This window comes from Pezoporus flaviventris, unplaced genomic scaffold (genome assembly GCF_033815535.1).
Source record: "Pezoporus flaviventris isolate CSIRO_AGI_PZ_B2104156 unplaced genomic scaffold, CSIRO_AGI_Pfla_v1 ptg000001l, whole genome shotgun sequence".
NCBI lineage: Eukaryota > Metazoa > Chordata > Aves > Psittaciformes > Psittacidae > Pezoporus > Pezoporus flaviventris.
This window is the reverse complement of record NW_026892549.1, coordinates 55446164-55463318: the sequence shown is the minus strand read 5'-3', so window position 1 is coordinate 55463318 and position 17155 is coordinate 55446164.

The following is a 17155-nucleotide window of genomic DNA, read 5'->3' as shown; positions in this document are numbered from 1 at the left end:
AAATTTAAACAGGAGCAGTGCCTACTAGACACAGATAGCAAACCTTCCTGTCCATTGATGGAACCTCAGTGGAGTGTTATGCTTCATTTTTTTAATGTATTGGAAGCAATACTGTACACTGATTTCCAGCCAAACCAGCTGTTTATATATGCTTATTCCGCCCTACAAGTCATGAATTCTGGAGCCACCCCACAATTCCAGCCAAGTTAGTCTGGAAAGCCTGAGCAAACCCTTTCAGGGCGCTATGAGAATAATCAGTTCCCCATAAACTGAAAAACAAAAAATAATTGAGAAACAAAATAAATGGAGAAACAAAACAATAATCCTGACACTTCTGCAATGGAGACAAATATACGGGGCTTGGAGCAACCTGCTCTGATGAAGGCGTTCCTGCCTGTGGCTAGGGGTTGGAAGTGAATGAGCTTTAAGGTCCTTTCTAACCCAAACCACTCTGTGACTCTATGTTTCACTGCCGATCTAACATTAGCTACAAACAGTCACAAAAATACTGTACAGTTCTGAAAGATGGTGACTGACGCACCTTTAGCTGCTGCTGCAAGAGGATGGTGAACATTTCCCCTTCAGGATGATGGCAACCATCCTGCATTATTGCTCCAACCTGAGTATTTCAAGTGAGTAGAGAAATCTACTGCTTGAAATAAAATTAGACATGAATGTCTGAGGAGAGCCTTGACCTTTTGATGTCCGTTTTTCTGTGAGGCTACTTCCTCCATTCACAGAAAGTTACTTTTCTTCATTAGTGGCCCAGTAAGTCTGCAGAACCATGTCAGGGCCAGACCTGCTGAAGAACTGCTTTTAACCATTTCCTTTCAGATAAATGTAATCATCTGCTCAAACACAGTTATCAGAAATCAGCTGAAATCTTTCGCCATCACTCCAAGGCCTCTTTTCCCCTGAGGAGCAGCATGATGAACAGTCATGTAACCAATTGCTGACAGTGGGAGATGTGAACCTTGAATAGATTGACTATGTCATTCCAAGTCCTTGCTCCATAGCACTAACTTAATTGCCAGATAATTTCCACCTGCTGCTCTGAAATCCTGTATGAATATACAGGAGATTTCCGCTATGAAGTAGCTTTCAACACCATATGGGAGACTAAGTTATTCCCATTTCAAAGATGAGTTTGTGAGACCAAGGAAAACAGCTTGTTCACACTTGAAAATTGACTAGGAAAGCTTTTCTGGATGCTCTTAAGCTAGAATAAGAAAATGTATTAAGTCAAATTAAAAGAAATCAATTCTTACTCCAGAATGAGTGCTACTATGTTTTGTATTCAGTACATCAGTCCTTATGGATGTGCTTCTAGATATACGTGAGTCCAAAGGCTCTCTCACTTTCATTGACTTTACTGGGCGAAGCTCTTGAGAAAGGAGGTGAAAGGCTGTAGCCTTGAGACTTACCAGATCTCTCAAGAGGCGGGTCCCCATTGCAGAAACCTGTGCCTGGAGTGGATGGAGATGGTCCCTGGGCTGTGAATGGGTTGGAAGAGCTGCATGTCTCTAGATCCTTTTAAGCGTCGCACCAGGTGGCAATTGCCCCAGATTAAGAAAAGGACTAGGAAACCTTCAGTGAGGGAATGGTGGTATCTTTCACCTCACCTCCCTAGAGCTCTGCACTCCTGGGATTTCATTGTGCTCTAGATTCACTCTTCAACATGGCACTTCAGTCTTTCAAGATTAAGGATAGGACAATTCTCCTTCCAAAAACAAAGAAGGAGAAGGAAAAAGCAAAAGTTTCATTCAATATCTTACCGGTTAAAGTATTTTCCCCAAACACAAGACCTAATTTCAACCTCTGTGTGAAGATCAAATGCATCTTTTCTGCAGAATGAAGCTGTCATTCGAGACTGAGTGACCCAGGATGAAAGGTAACTTTTAGCCACCATCAGCCAGTGAGACACCATTAACTCAATGAGTTATCTGGAGATAACAACTTGAACGTAAGCTCTCATCTTCCAGACAAATTATGTTGAAGTTTGAAGAAGGCTGAGAAGCCCAAAGCTGTTGGACAAACCAGTGCTCAAGTCCCTCAGACACTTTTGTACAACCCCGCCACAGCTTATCAGACAAATACCCTATGGATGCTGTAAGCACTGCCTAGTTTGTCTAGTATTAACACTTCACTTTAGCTGCCTGCTTAACCATAAGCATTGAGGACAATCCCTTTTAGAACTTATTTGTGTATTCTTTGACCATTTAGCAGAGTCTTTGTCAGTGGACTTGAGATCATCCTACAAGAGAAACATGCCATGGGCTTTACCCCAAGAGACTTAAAGCCAGATGTGCCACATATGGCAGAATCCCCAGTCACATCCACCAAGACCGATTAGCTTTGCTTTAACTGCTGTTGTAGGGTCTTTTATTATCAGTATGACATCTACCCAGGCATGGCTTTCTGCACATGCCTGGACTCTTTGGCATGGCCACGGCCAGAGCCACAGGGCAGGCAAAAGTGGGCACTGCCAGCTTTTCTGCTACACTGACCTACTCTGCACCCAGCCCAATCGTCAGCATCCAAAACCTTGGTGAAGAACCCTTCTCCTCCCAAGGAATTTGGGAAAAAAGCTCTGCCTTGGTTCAAAGGGATGCACTGTGCCTCAAGTCCTCTCTCCACAAACAAGGTACCCTGTGGTCATATTTCCTCAGCATCCCTCAGGAAGCCTCTAGTGACAGCAGGGAGCCTCATGCTATGTTTTACCTTCAAACACCTTCCTGAAATGAGACCCCAGCCTTTGCTGCACACACGTGCAATGATTCCTGTCACAAGACAAGACTTCTTCAAATCTTGCCAAGTCTAAACAAGAGAACTGTAATAAATGCTAACATTAGAAACAAGTGACATTAGGAAGAAGTTCTTCACTATGAAGGTGGTGAGACAGTGCCAGAGGCTGCCCAGAGAAACTGTGAATGCCCCATCCCCGGCAGTGTTCAAGGCCAGATTACATGGCACTGCTCTAGTGGAAGGTGTCCTTGCCTGTGGCAGGGGTTTGGAACTGGATGAACTTTAAAGTCCCTTCCAAACCAAAACCATTCCATGATTCTATGACTCCATGTAGAGCCTGGCTCCTTGATAACCACCTAACACATCAGCCCCCTTGCAGGGTCTGTTCTGTATTCCATCCACTCAGTGCAGCTGACAAGGTGATTTCAGAGCCGTCAGAGCTGGGATCTGATGCCTTCAATAAGGCACATGCCCTGGGCAGTGACAGTGGACACCTCTCATCACAGCTGTTCCCATGCTTACTGACAGACATGGGCCAGCTCAGTGGACATCCCAACTTCACTTTTTTAGGGGGCAAAAACCTGTTCTGGGCATCTAAGGTGAGTTTATCCCCGAGAATAAAACTTCAGAACAAACCCAAAGTGCTTCTCATCTTTGTCGCTAATTAAACCTTTTCTCTAGGTGTGTGGAATGCAACAGGCTTGGGAAACCCATATTGCCCTCAGTACTATGCCAGATTTTCAGCCCTGGCCCATGTCTCCTGCCTGCAGAGTTATCAGCACCCTGACCTGTCAGCCTGCTGGTATTTTCTCATAGATTAGCACTACACCACCACTGATATATTTCACATGACCCACTCTGCAGCCAGATGCCTCAGTTTCCCATTTGCTGACACACACAGATAATCCCCTGAACGCAGAAGAAGCAGCTGAGGGATAAATTAGCCAACAAAACACGACTGAAATGGAGCAGAAGATGCCTGTGAGGAGCAGTGGACAGCAGCAAGTACCACAGCTTCTAAAAACCAGGAAACCCAGGTGGAGAGGGACCCCTGGCATGGTTCCATCATTATCCCTCGCTCAGTGACAACCCACTGCTCCCCCACCCAGGCCATCAGTGCCTTTTCTGCACTGATGAACAGAGAGATGCTGTTCATAAAGCACCCTGTGCTTTGGCACAAGCTCACAGAGCCAACACGGGCAAGAGGAGCAGCAGGGATGCTGCAGGTTAAGCGCCGCCTGCACTTGTCAAATCAAGCTGGGGAAATTTGTATGGCAACTGCTTTCCACTTTGCTTGGCTCCAGGCAGTGCTATTAGTCTCCCTGCTTAATGAGCATTAACCACCAGCACACAAACAAACACGCCGAGCGTTTACATACGGCCACAGAGTCTGATGGAGCAATAAACAGATGAGCTAAGCTGCTCTTTACATAAGGACACATTTCACGCACCGGCGCAGGAGGGGATGCAATTTTTCTGCAACAAAGCATATTCTGTGAGAAATTACAGGTGTGTTTTTTGTGTCCAGAGAGAAGAATAATAATGATTTTAGAATTCCTGAATTAAGCCAATCATTTATCCATGGGGAAGGGAGGAAATGAAATGCAGTCCTGCCTGACAAACTGCCTCCCGAAGTCAGCTCTTAACCTAAAACCAGCCCTCACCAGGCAGGCACCTGAAGTAGGGAAAAAACCCCCAAAGTTCTTCATTTTTGGAAAGAGTAATAATAAATTTAGAAGATAATCACATAGTTCTTCAAACCAGCTGCATGACCAGAAGGACGGTGTCATGTAAGGGGTTCCTATAATACAATCACAAAAGGATAACTTGTTTGCTATCTACACACATAGCAAGGCAGTTTCTGCTCTAAAGTGCTTGCAAGAGGGTTAGAATATTATTTGAAGGCCTGAAATGGAAACATCTCGGGGCTGGATTTGAGTTTTTCCTCTTCATCTTCACAAAGCAAAATGGATATGTATCTGGAAAATACCACATGGCCAGAGTTTCATTTCCCCTTTAGCTTCTTCACTAGCATCTCTAAAGACAGGGAAAACACTAGGTAGCAAGCAACAGAGAGAAATAAAAGCACGTAGGGAAGCAAAACAACAGGCATCAATTAGGCTTTTGTTGGGATTTTTTTTCTTCCTTCTGTGGTGAATGGGAAGGGAAGAAAGAAATGAATAAACCCTCTTATGTCCTTGTTTTTTCAAAGTCCAGGCCTTCAAAAGTGCTGTGTGTTTCAGCCCTGGAGAATAAAGCACCAGTTCAAGCCAACCACAAACTGATACAATCTGCAAAATGATTTTCTAGTTATTTTAATGAGCAGTGAGTAATTAGCAAGGCAGCACCTGGAAGTGCCCGTTTCCGTTATCCCAACCCTTGAGCATCCCAGCTTTAACACAGACTTCCCCCAGGGGCCAGGGAGGTGATTTTAGCCCTTTTGCCCTTCAGCAGCGATGTTTGTTGGGGTGCAGTGGGCACACACAAACCCCAGGACCAGACCACACTGCAGGGCACTGGGGAGATCAACGACACACCACTAGGATTTACGAACTCCACTTGCAAAGGTCGCCTGATCACGTACAGGGTGAACATGGGCCTCGTCTCCCTTGCAGACAGTCTGCATGAAGGCTTGAATTCATATTACCCTGATTGAATTTTCTTAGCATGAGAGTTAAACTTGTTCTGGTGTCTGTGTGGTGGTTTTACACTGTTTCATCTCCCACGGCCCATTTCAGCTCTATGTTTCTGTGCTTCTAACTTATTTGAGCTATAGAAAAACTTGCGTGGGGAGGGAAGGTGATGGAGTCACTTTTTTTCACCTTTCATTTGTTAAGTTTCAGAATGAGCTTATTCATGTCAAAACCTCCCCTAAACCAACATGGGTTGCTGGCTGGTGCCTCCCAGCAGGTTTTTCTCCTTGCTCCATGCTTTCCTCAAGGCTCTTCATCACATATTGCCATGTTATCGTGTCTTCTCATCCCTCAGTGAAATTGCATGCATGGGTGAATTAGCAAATCCCACCCAATCTACCATGCAACCCTCAGCTACTGATCACCCATTGGTGAGCTTCCTGAAATTTGACCTTTTTCCTTCTCTCCTCAATTCCTTTTCTTGTGTCCCTGTGCCTACATCAGGGCTAAAACCCCCAAAAAACACCAGTGCCTCCCACTGCTGCTTTGCAATTCAGCAGGACTGGAAAACCCTACTAGCAAACCCAACAGCTGCTAGCATGGGGAAGACCATCCTGCTTGTAATCTGGCTGGTGTTCTCATCAGAGGAGGAAATTTCTCTGTCCACTCACCTGCAGGGCCAAGCCCAAGTCCAGTCTGAGCAGGGTATCTGATGAGGAGAATGGATGGCATCCTCAGAGATCATACTACCTCACTCTGTCCTCTGAGACTTGGCATCTGTATGCTGCTGGATGAACAACAGCTACAGTACGGACATAGGTGGCCCTCTACCACCCTCACCTGGGTTTCCCTGCAGTTAAAAGCAGAGGCTAATCTTTAAGTGACACACAAAACCCAAGTCCCCATGGTGGCTTGTACTGAGTGACAGGAATAATACTGTATATTTGAGGTCATTTAATCAACTGTTTCTCATCCCCTGAATAATGCATCTAAATATCACAAAGCCGCTCAATCCTTACGGTAACAACAGGGGCTTTAAAAACTTTAAAGTCTTTCACAAGAGCAGCTTAAACGGAGTCTTTGTTCATAGCCACATGTCAGCAGCTGTGATGACTGGGTACCAACCTGTTTGGTGCCAAAATGGGACAGTGCCAGTAGTCCCATCCCAGGTCTTGGAAAATGGGTGTCTGAGTTACACATGGGACATGCTACAGAGGTGGTGATCCTGAAGATATGTGGCACTGACTCCTTCCAGGTCAGGCCTGGGGATGCTTTTTTGGGATCAGACTTCAGTCTCAGAGGCCTTTTTACAACTGCAAAATCAAAGGCTCCCATTCGCTTGATCATCAAATAAGCAAAAAAGTGAAAACATTTCTGAGTTTAACCAAATTCCAGTGTATTTCAGGCAAGGCCCTGAGCACAGCACCTGATGGGGAGGAGGGCCATGTCCTGTAACAGGAATCATCACATGCGCTCCACTTCCTTCGCTCTTCTCTGCTCACCAGATCTTTATCACAAGAGATCGCTCATGCTGTGCCGTTTCCTCTTCTTGTTACAATCTGCTGCACAACAGGGACTTCTCAGAATTTTAATGCTTAATAATATATTTGACCTTTTCGTTATTCCAGCTTTTGGTTGGCTTTCACGTTTAACTTCATCTTTTTTTTGAGGGTGGCACACATTGCAAACCGTGCAGAAATACGTACTGACACCAATTCACATTAAAAAGCACTGTAAAAAAACAGAGTAACATGCTCCGCAACTAGGTTTCAAAGAATTCAGGAGTCATTACAGCCTGGGAAACGATACCACCTTCTTCAAAACAGAAGTGGTGCCAGGTGTGTCGGAGATGAGTCAGTTTTGAAGAAAACCAAGGCACGCTTCTCTTTTTTTGGTAAAATTCAAAAGTTAAATAGAATTGTATTGTTTGGTATTGCTGGCGACTGAGCTCTCTTTCTCACCTCTGCAGAAGCATGGGGCAAACAGCAGCAATACAAATATTAGCTGATGCTGGGACTCACCACCGCTCCTCACATCAGCCTTTTTGACATTTCCCAAGAGACTGGCGCTAACAGGTTCTTTGCTTTTATATCTTTGCTGCCTGTTTTCATTCTGGGTTATAATGCACTTATCTGGGATAATCTGAATCTATCTGACAGTAGCATTTCTTACATCGGTGTATTAAAACGCTTCCCGAGTCTACCTCTGGTTCTCTTTTGAAATAGATTTTAAACTAGACTAAATTGAGATACATTTATTGATTTCACTAGTATTGATTCATACTGATTCAAGTGCTTATTTGGGAATAAATAAAGAGAATCAATTTTATTTGGAATACTCCAGCTTCTTATATGATCCCATTAAACCTGTGGGTGATTTTCTGGCTCCCCTTCCTTCACTTCTCCACAGAGATCTAATACTTGATCCATCCTTTTAATGAGGATAGCAGTGACAGCTTTCAACTACCTGACAATCACCAGAACAACCCAACTTGTCTTCTGAACAAGCTTTCCTTCCAAGTTCTGAAGAACCTTGCCTTCTCTGGGCATTTACCACTGCCCACAAGCATAAGGCATCCTTTGAGCAGAGAAAGGTACTGCCTTTGGTCAAAATCTAATTCTGCAGCTCTGGCTTGAGGTCACACATCAGTCAAGTCCAGCAACACCTTCAGTGCCATGTCTGTGAGCTCCGAGTGGTACATGAGATGCTCCACAAAACACAGCAGAAATCCTTCTTTCGACTTTCAGGGTTGTGTTTCCCCAGGCTCTATACAAAGCCCATCATTTTAGCAAGTCCCATTCTCTGTATGTGCATACAGAGAATGTGCAGACCCCCCCACGCCTCCCACATATCTATATATACATTAAAAAATAGGTGCGCACATACATTACATTAGGAAACAAAATAGTGAGAAGAGCTGAGAAAGAGAAATGTCCTTGTTCCTCCTAAGCTTGAAATAAAGGGATTAAAATTAGTTGCTTTTACACTATTAGATATGCACAAAGGACGAGTTGGGTGCCTTTATCTTGTCATCACTGGTATATAGCTACTGGGGCCTGTTATTCCCCTGTGATGTTTTCTCTGGGGTGACAAAAATCTGTTTCAAGATGTTCCTAGCTGTGGTTTGAGGCTTCCTTGCTCAGGGCTGGTAGATAAGGCTGCTCCCTGTTGCTACACGTGCTGCAAGCAGGGAGCACAGCCCAGCAACTGGCGCCAACTGAAAAGGGAGCTCTGCCCTGATCTTATCCGTCCTACATGCACGACACCCCCCCGTGATCCACATGGGCATCCTGTTTCCCAACACTGCGATGATCTCTGCACAAGAAGAAGGGTCACAAACAAGGGTTCGTGAGGGTTACAAACACTGGCACAGGTTGCTCAGGGAAGTTGTGGTGACTCCAGGCCTGGAGATATTCAAAATCACAGCCCTATGCAACCTGCTGTAGGTGACTCTGCTTGAGGAGGGGGTTGGAGTAGGTAGCCTTTTGAGGTCCCTGCCAACCTCAACCATTCTGTGATTCAGAAAACTCCAACCTGACTCTGAGCACAGCTTCCAAAAGCAACTTTGGCAATGCATGAAGATGGTTGTTCTTTAATATGATTTGCACGGCGTTAATGCCAAATTGCCCACCAACGGCTGTGAATGTTAGATCCTATACAAACTCAGAAAAGAAGATATGACTCCTTTTCTCTTTCTGCCCCCTTCCATAGGCAAAATTACACTGCGATATCTGGAGATGCAATGCTCTGATCAAAGAGCTAGCTTCATTAGTAATACTGTTCAGATTAAGTGTTCCATATGGAACATAACAATCATATTGGTTCATAGCACAACTGTCAGGTTTTTCCTTCTCTCCATCCTCCCCAAATGGAGCATGAGGTGGTACCTTGTGGTAGAAGAAAATAGGTATCATCTGGGTGGAGTAAGTGGTTAGCAATGAATTCATTTTAAAGTGACAGGGAGTAGAACATGGGAGGTGACAAGCAAAAGATTTGTGACACATGGATGCAACTCAATACGGCAGCATAGGAACATCACAGCTCCACACTGGCTAAATAGAGCAAGTTTCATTCTTCCTCTGCACCTATGAATGAATGCGTGAGAAAAGACAATAAAATCAAAATTGACGTGGTGAAATTGTCCTTGTGAAGCAGTGGGTGTAACGGTGATACTTCATACGATTAATGGAAGGAATGAAGGCAAATGAAAGAATGTGAAAGGCTGTGTGACACATGAAGATATTCATTGACTGATTTGCTGGCTTGTTTTGCCATTTCCCAAAGGCAGAACCTGGCAACAACTGTTATAAGTTGGATGTGCACGTACTTACATCCCTTCTTTCTTCTCCTTGGAGCTGAAACTATAAAGTCAACCAAGCATCTTGTCTCCTGCACCTTGGCAGCCCTCTAACCAGTCCCCTAAACTGGTTAGAGTAGGAAATCAGACTGAATCCTGCTTAACTGCACATGTGGTGGCTCTCCAAGAAATTATCTGAATGAACACCAGCCAGCTCGAGCTGACAAAACCATTTCAGTAGATAATCATGCACTAGGAAATGGCTTAGAAGTACCAGCCTAATTCCAAATAAATTAACAAACAGGTTCGCATTCACTGTACCTGCTGCTGGACTGAAACTGAAATTTAAGAGACAATGCATTCACTGCTTTGACTACCTATATTTAGTCATTATCTGGTTTTTGAAGCTCAAAAGGTGAGCACTAGTAGATTGCTATGCTTCCTAAAATGCTGATTTCACAGAAGATGTTAGAGATATGGAAAAGAAAAACACAGTTTTGGTTTGGTTTAATAGGCAAAGAAAACAAGGTGACAAGTGTCAAATGATATTAAAGTTCTTTTCTTTGTTAGGAGATCCTTAAATATGCTTATCCCCTTATAAGTAAATAATTTATATGAACCAAACACACCAGAAATACATTCTTAGAGCTTTGCCCATAGATAATTTATCAGCTGATTAAGAACAGAGATTTTTCTCCTAATTAAGTGAGCATGGAGCACTTGAAGAGTTTTTCACATTAAAAGAAAGCGAATATCCTTCATTAATCAAGTCTCCCTGCCCCCACCCCAGCTCTGCTAAAAGCAGAAAGTTAAGTGGGTCAGGAGAAGGGTTACGAGTGATGCTGCAAGACCAGAGATAAGCCATCAGGCAGTTGGAGGGGAAAGCATTTTATCTAGAAGAACAGGCCTGACTTTTGTTCCATCGAGATAAGCAGTAGAGCTTCTCTATGTGGGGAAATTGCCCAAAATAGCTGTTGTGGAATACTCCTGCCTAAATACCTCCTGAGATTGATACACAGTTCTTTGCACTAACCCCTCTTTTTAGTCCAGTGCAGAATGGGATAAGCCAAGTGCTGCAAAGGGTCTGACAATGTTGAATTAGAGGGTACCCTGAGAGCAGCAGTGGGAGAGCTACTATGCTATAAAATCACCATTTGGCTTATTCCGCCATCATTTTCACCGAAAAAAAATGTCAGGTTTGGGATTGTGGTGGTGTGTAAGCCTGGTAGCAGAATGGGGCAAGCAACTGAAGATAAAATTGCATGAGGGGTCATCCATGGTTTATGCAGCCTAGCTTAGATGTGCACAGATCAGCCTGAAATAACAGCAGAGTTTTCCCTACTAATAGCCTGGTCTCAAAGAAGTCTCAGCAATGCAGCAATACATATGATGAAATGAAGTACGTGGCCAGTATTGCGGTCATCTGAATTTGGCAGGATAGCAGATCATTAAAATATCGTGAATTTCACATGAAGCTGAATGAACTGGCTAGTGATGTTATCTTCAAAACCATTCCTTCCTGAAGAGCTTCAGCTTTCTTTCATAACTAAGTCTATACCAAACCCAAAAAGTCCTTCACCTTTCATCTGTTACAAAAAAAGTTGTCTCCTAAGAGCAGTTGAAGTGTGTTGTACAGAGTGCATCACACCAGCTTAATCTTAAAAGCTTCCTTTCCAGCAGATATGGCTAGCATAAAAATGGTATGCTACTGATACTGTGATCATTTTCCTCCTCTCCAGAGAAAACAAAAAATCAGTGCTCATACTAAATGGATCACAGTCCATCTATGTACTGGACAGTTTTCAGTAGGCACTGTAAATAGGATATCATTCAGCTGCAGTGTTTCCAAACAAGGTCCCATTTAGATCTGGTTTTGAGGCACATAATTTATTATCTTATCAAAAGAGCTAATTAAACAAGAAATAGAGCCAGTAATACTCACAGATGAGGCAGATCTGTGAGAGCATGATAAAGATTAGGATGTTAGTTAGCCAAACCCATCCAGATCTGTTGGGTAGCTGGACTCATTTGATGAACAAGTGTTTTAGTACATCTCAGCTTGCTATCAGACATCCAAGGACCAGTGTTGCTGGTCACATTTATAAGGAGGGGGGCTATATTCTGAAAAGCAGTGATTCAGCCAAAGCTTAGAGGTCAGCTAAACAGTAGGAAAAGTGCAGTGCACAACTGTAAGCACAGCTCCCTGCTCCACATACACTGAAAAGCCATCCACTGGAACACAAGGATGTAATTCTGTGTATACTCATATATAAACACATGGGGAATAGTCTCAAGAAGCAGCAAGATGTTAGAGGGCCAGTTACTGGAATACTGTCTCCAAGTCTGGTATCCATGCCTCGACAAAAATATCTTTGGACTTCTGAAAACTAGAAGAAGTTTGGTTTCTTTTTATAAGTAGATGATAAAACTGTTAAGAGTTCACTAGGACCTGTTTTTTCTTCTCTGCTAGATCACCTAGCTCCGAATGGCTTCTAAGAACCAGCATAATGCAAGTAATTAATATCAATCTGGATTGATTGAAGCCTTGCTGTATTCTAATGTCTACTGACAACTTCTGTTTTATTACTGGAAGAAAGGGGGGAAAAGTTGAAGGCAAATAAGAGAGAACATTTAACTGAGGAAATGAATTTTTGAAAAGAACTCCCAAGAAAAAGCACTTTAAATGCCTTATCATGGCCACACAGCACCAGCATAACACTCAGCATGTACTGCAGGCATTCGAACCATGCATTCACTGCTCAGGAAATGCAACTATTGCCCAAACACTGCGCATTTCTGCCACTTCAGTGAAAGGAGAAGCTTTTCAAGCTGGTAGGACTTGGGTTATTTTCAGGACAACCAACAAAACACCTCTTTGATAGATAACAATAGGCTGAGGTATCCAAGGACAACTAGATTCCACATCTACCATAGTATGCTGGCCAAAACCATCAAGCATGGCCATCAGTTTTGAGTATGCAGCATGTGACACCTCAACTTTCGTTTTCACGGAGGCCAGTGACTGATGCTAGCCATAACCTGAAGCACAAGGATTCTACATGCCTCAAGCATAACAAAAAAAGCCTGCAATGACTGTATTCCTAGATGTCAGGATTTACCCATAAATCACCATTTTGGTGGCTTTAATGGCTATCTCCAGAACAGGTTCATTCGAGAGGACATGCACAGATGAGAGCATGTCCAGAAGAGCAAACACAACAGCCCAGAGAACTCAGAGGAGCGCTTGCATCTCACAGAGAATCAGAGTAAATCAGCTTAGCTCCAGTCAGACTGCTCAGGCCATGTAGATTTGTAGCAGCTGAGGAGCATCTGGTCCTAGAAGGGGTGTACCCCTCATGCCTTAAGCAGCAGCTCATCCTCCCTAAGATGGGGCTGGTCCAGAAAAGGGCTTTGGAGAGCCATAGCATCAGCAGTACCACTGACAGCGGGCTGCCAAAACGCCTCTTCACAGCTTCTGTGAAAATACAGCTGTGTTTCAGGCATGTCTGCTACAGCTCGTGTGGAACTGAAAACAGCTTGACAAGTTTACTCCAGTCCAACAGCAACTGCAGAACTCCCTTCTGTAGATTAGTCCTGTTCCTTCACCGTCATGGATCACATTCAGAGGCAAACCTTTAAACTTGTTTCTTTAAATTCAGTTATCAAGAGACAGCCAGTGGCAGGTTATCACAGGAGATGAATTTGAAAAGGGAGGCCGGGCAGATTTTGCAACTAACTGATAAAAGCAAATCAACCACAGAAACAAATTCCTCTACTCATCTCAAAGAGGGAGAAAAAAATATAAGAGAAAGGCTTCAATCAAGATCTTTTTTTTTTTTCCATCTTGGAGACTTCTGGGAGTCCTTTGAACGCTTTATTTTCGCCGGGAATGAAAGTCCCTGCTCCTGATAGATTGCAGCATTCTCTGCCCTGGAGACAGATCAATATTACAGATCACAAATAAAACAGTCGGATTGAAAACAAGGTTTACAACTGAATAGCTACCACACCTACATGAAAATAATAATTTACATTCCTCACCACACCCTATAAACTACATACAGGCAGCCTGAAACAGGAAAAGTAACGAAAATAATGGGAAAGAGCAGCAAATAGTGTCTTGACATCATTTGAACTGATACGAAAACAGGAGTTGAGGGCAGGGAAGTATTTCCTCTTGAAACCAAACAAAATAACCCAGAAACCTTTGGAGGGTTTAGAGTTTCAGGCTTTCTTATTAAGGGAAAAAAAATCCCCAAACCCTCCCAAATCTATGAAAAGCAGACACTTTCCATAGAGAATGGGTTCATTGAAGAGCAATTTTCTGTTAAAAATCAGTTTTGACAGGGTAGTTTCACCCGGACTCAGATGTTGGATGCCAGGAATAAATATAGACATTTAGCTCTGAAGAGCAGGGTTGCCAGGGTTAAAGACTTCTTCAGGCCTAGGGGAGACATCCCTCAGTCCCAGGGATGGCCAGTGACAGATCAGAAGGGATAGAGGTTCACGATTTGTGTGGGAGTCTTGAATAATCTGTTCCTATTTTAATGTGAACATGGGTGGTAACATGGAATTACAGCGTGTGGAGGCGGGCTGGTGTGCACAGATTAATGAAAAATAATGAGATAATATTGAGCATTTATATAGTCTCATTAGAAGGGCTCAGTTTCTCCACAGAGAAATCCCTGGGAAATGTTGTATTCTGGGACTTCATCCCTAATCTCTGCACCAGGAATTAATAGGACACATAGAGGCTATTTCACAAGCATATTCCTTTGAAAAGAGCTTCCATTCTTAGTCGTAAAATATTAAGAGACCTGAGTACTTACACAGTAATCCTCTCAACTCCTATTTCATTGAATCCAGAAGTCATCGTGTCTCCTAAGGTACTCTACTGTGGAAAAAAACCCCAACCAAAACATTGTTAATTGCATGCTGGAAATTATGACATGCTTATACAATGCACCAAGAAGAGGAAAAATAAGCACTGAAGGGCAGAAGGTTAAAGCTAGGTTTATTGAGGACTGACTGCATTAGGATCGAATAAAGAAAACCCAACATCTCCCAAAACAAGCATGGTTAAAGTGCAATCCAAGCAAAATTTATTTTTAGTCCCTCAATTATTGTGAGTTTCATAACGTGATTTTGAGGGCCTACTGTTGACTCCCATTATTCTGTTATATATTCTGCGGTGTCTTGGTGGGAAACGATTCATTGGAGGGCTGGGATTTGACATCCGAGCACAGAGATGGAGAAGAATGTGCTTTGCTTCACCACATTCTAAAAGCACAAATTCACCCTTAGATGAAGCTTTAGTAATTTCTTGAAAGTATTGCATAAAAATAGCAATATTAGAGCTATAGAAGTGAAAGCCAGGAATCAACACTTAATCTTTATTAACTGGGAAAATTATATTTGTTTTGGTAGAGCTGCAGAAGGCACTTGTCAGAAAGCACTGCTCAAAGATCGCTTGTGCTGTCACTGCCTGTTGGTGACAAGGGGAATCTTAGCTTAATGCCAAGGTGCTGGACAGCCTGGTCAGAAGCACATCACTTACCTGGCTAGTAGACTGATCCAGTCAATCAACATGAAGGGTAACACTGCAGTTTAAAAGATCTGCTGCAATTTGACCCAGTAACAGAGAAAATGATTAAATATGTTGAAGCAGTTGCCTCCCATAGACCGAATTAAGACTCAACCATGATAGCATATGCAGGCACATCTATAGGCCTCTGTTGCTATAAAGCAAGAGAAGGCTATTTTCAATAGAGTAAAAGTTTCCTAGCAGAAGTGATGCAGGGGAAGGATTAGACACGATTTCCTGTTGCCTAGATAGAGTTGAATAGCTGAGTTTAACCTGTCCTTTGCTTGCTGACTGGGTGATCTAGAGAAAAAGGCAGTGGTACACTATGGTGTGACTCTCACCCAGACACTTGAACAGGCACAAACAACATACTGTCCCTGACTCATGGCCAGATTTCGAAGATTCTCTTCCTTAACAACACGAGGCCACGCACAGAATCTCACTCCAGCAAATGACTCAGCAGCCTTAATGATTATCAGTCATTTAGTTTCTGCCTATGAGTTCTCCCCTCTTCTTCTTAGAATCCTTATCAGAAGTCAATGAAAAGAGTGTCACCATCTCCAGTAAGTTTCAGAACAGGACCTTGAGTCAGTCAAATCAGTCATTTCTGTCTTACAATGGTTGAACTTGATTTCTTCTCCATGCATTAAATACTTGGACTGTCCCATTAGCTGAATATTTGGTTTGGTCTTTCTAAAGCAAAACCAGTAATCTGTCAATCCTGAGCAAAAGAAGGCAGAGGAAATTCCGTTCATCAGACAGAACTATTCCTTGGAGACAACATACATCAACCACGTCTTAAAGGAAGATGAAGTTTTATTCAGATGATATCGCAAGGAGTTTCCATTCCCATGTCAGTAATGAACATTTTAATTATGGGGAGAGGCTGGTTAATCTTTAACCAACAATTTACAACAGATTCCTAAAACAAACAACAAACTTACGAAGCTTCACGAGATCTTCTTCCTGTTATTCTGAAGAGTTTGTACTGTGAAGACTACCGGATTGATAGCTGTGTTATGAAAGAAAGAACGAGCTAATTAGGTGATGCGAACTACCCAATAAATCTCTAGTGGGAAGATCTCCTCTGGATACAACAGAGTGGAACCCATGCTGAGAGAAGATCTCAAAGGAATTGTTTATGCAATCCGAGTGCCTTCTGGAAAAAGTTTGACCTTGGTCCACTAACTCATTCTAAAAACATGGCAGACCCAATGGCAGATGACCAATGCCACCACTTTACATAGTATGACCTTAGGGGGGATACTTCTCTAGCTCGCACTGAAGCTGATGGAAAGAATGTCATTAGCTTCAAATGAGTATTAAAAGTGGATCTGTGCCCAGTTCACGAGTCTCATAACCCCCAACTCATAATGCATTCAGACTATTTAATTCATAGGATTTGTTATCAGGCAGAAATGTGATTCCTTTGAGGTGTTTCCTGCTGCAAGAAAGCAAAGTGTATGCATACACCAATGTTCCCAGAAAGCTTGAATGGAAAACCCTTTCGTGTCAGAAGTTTATTTTTATTGGTAAAATATTAAATAATATACAGAATTAAAAACTGCACTTACACTTCTGAGAAGAAATAATTCTTGGACAAATTATATGCTTGTTCCTGAGATTCCCTACATTTATTCCAGTAGCTGTGCACTCAAGACAGTACAAACCTTTATAATATAATCCTTTTCACAAAGTATTACAAAGTTTCTGCAGCTTCTTTTATTTATACGCACATACAGACTCGCACTCTCACATGGCTGTACAACACTCACACATGTACAGAGTACACACATACAGATGTGGAACCATATGTATGCATGTATATATACTAAGATGAAAAGAAAACAAAACAAGTCCCATAGTTCAGTCTATAGCGGCAAAACTCTTTCAGCA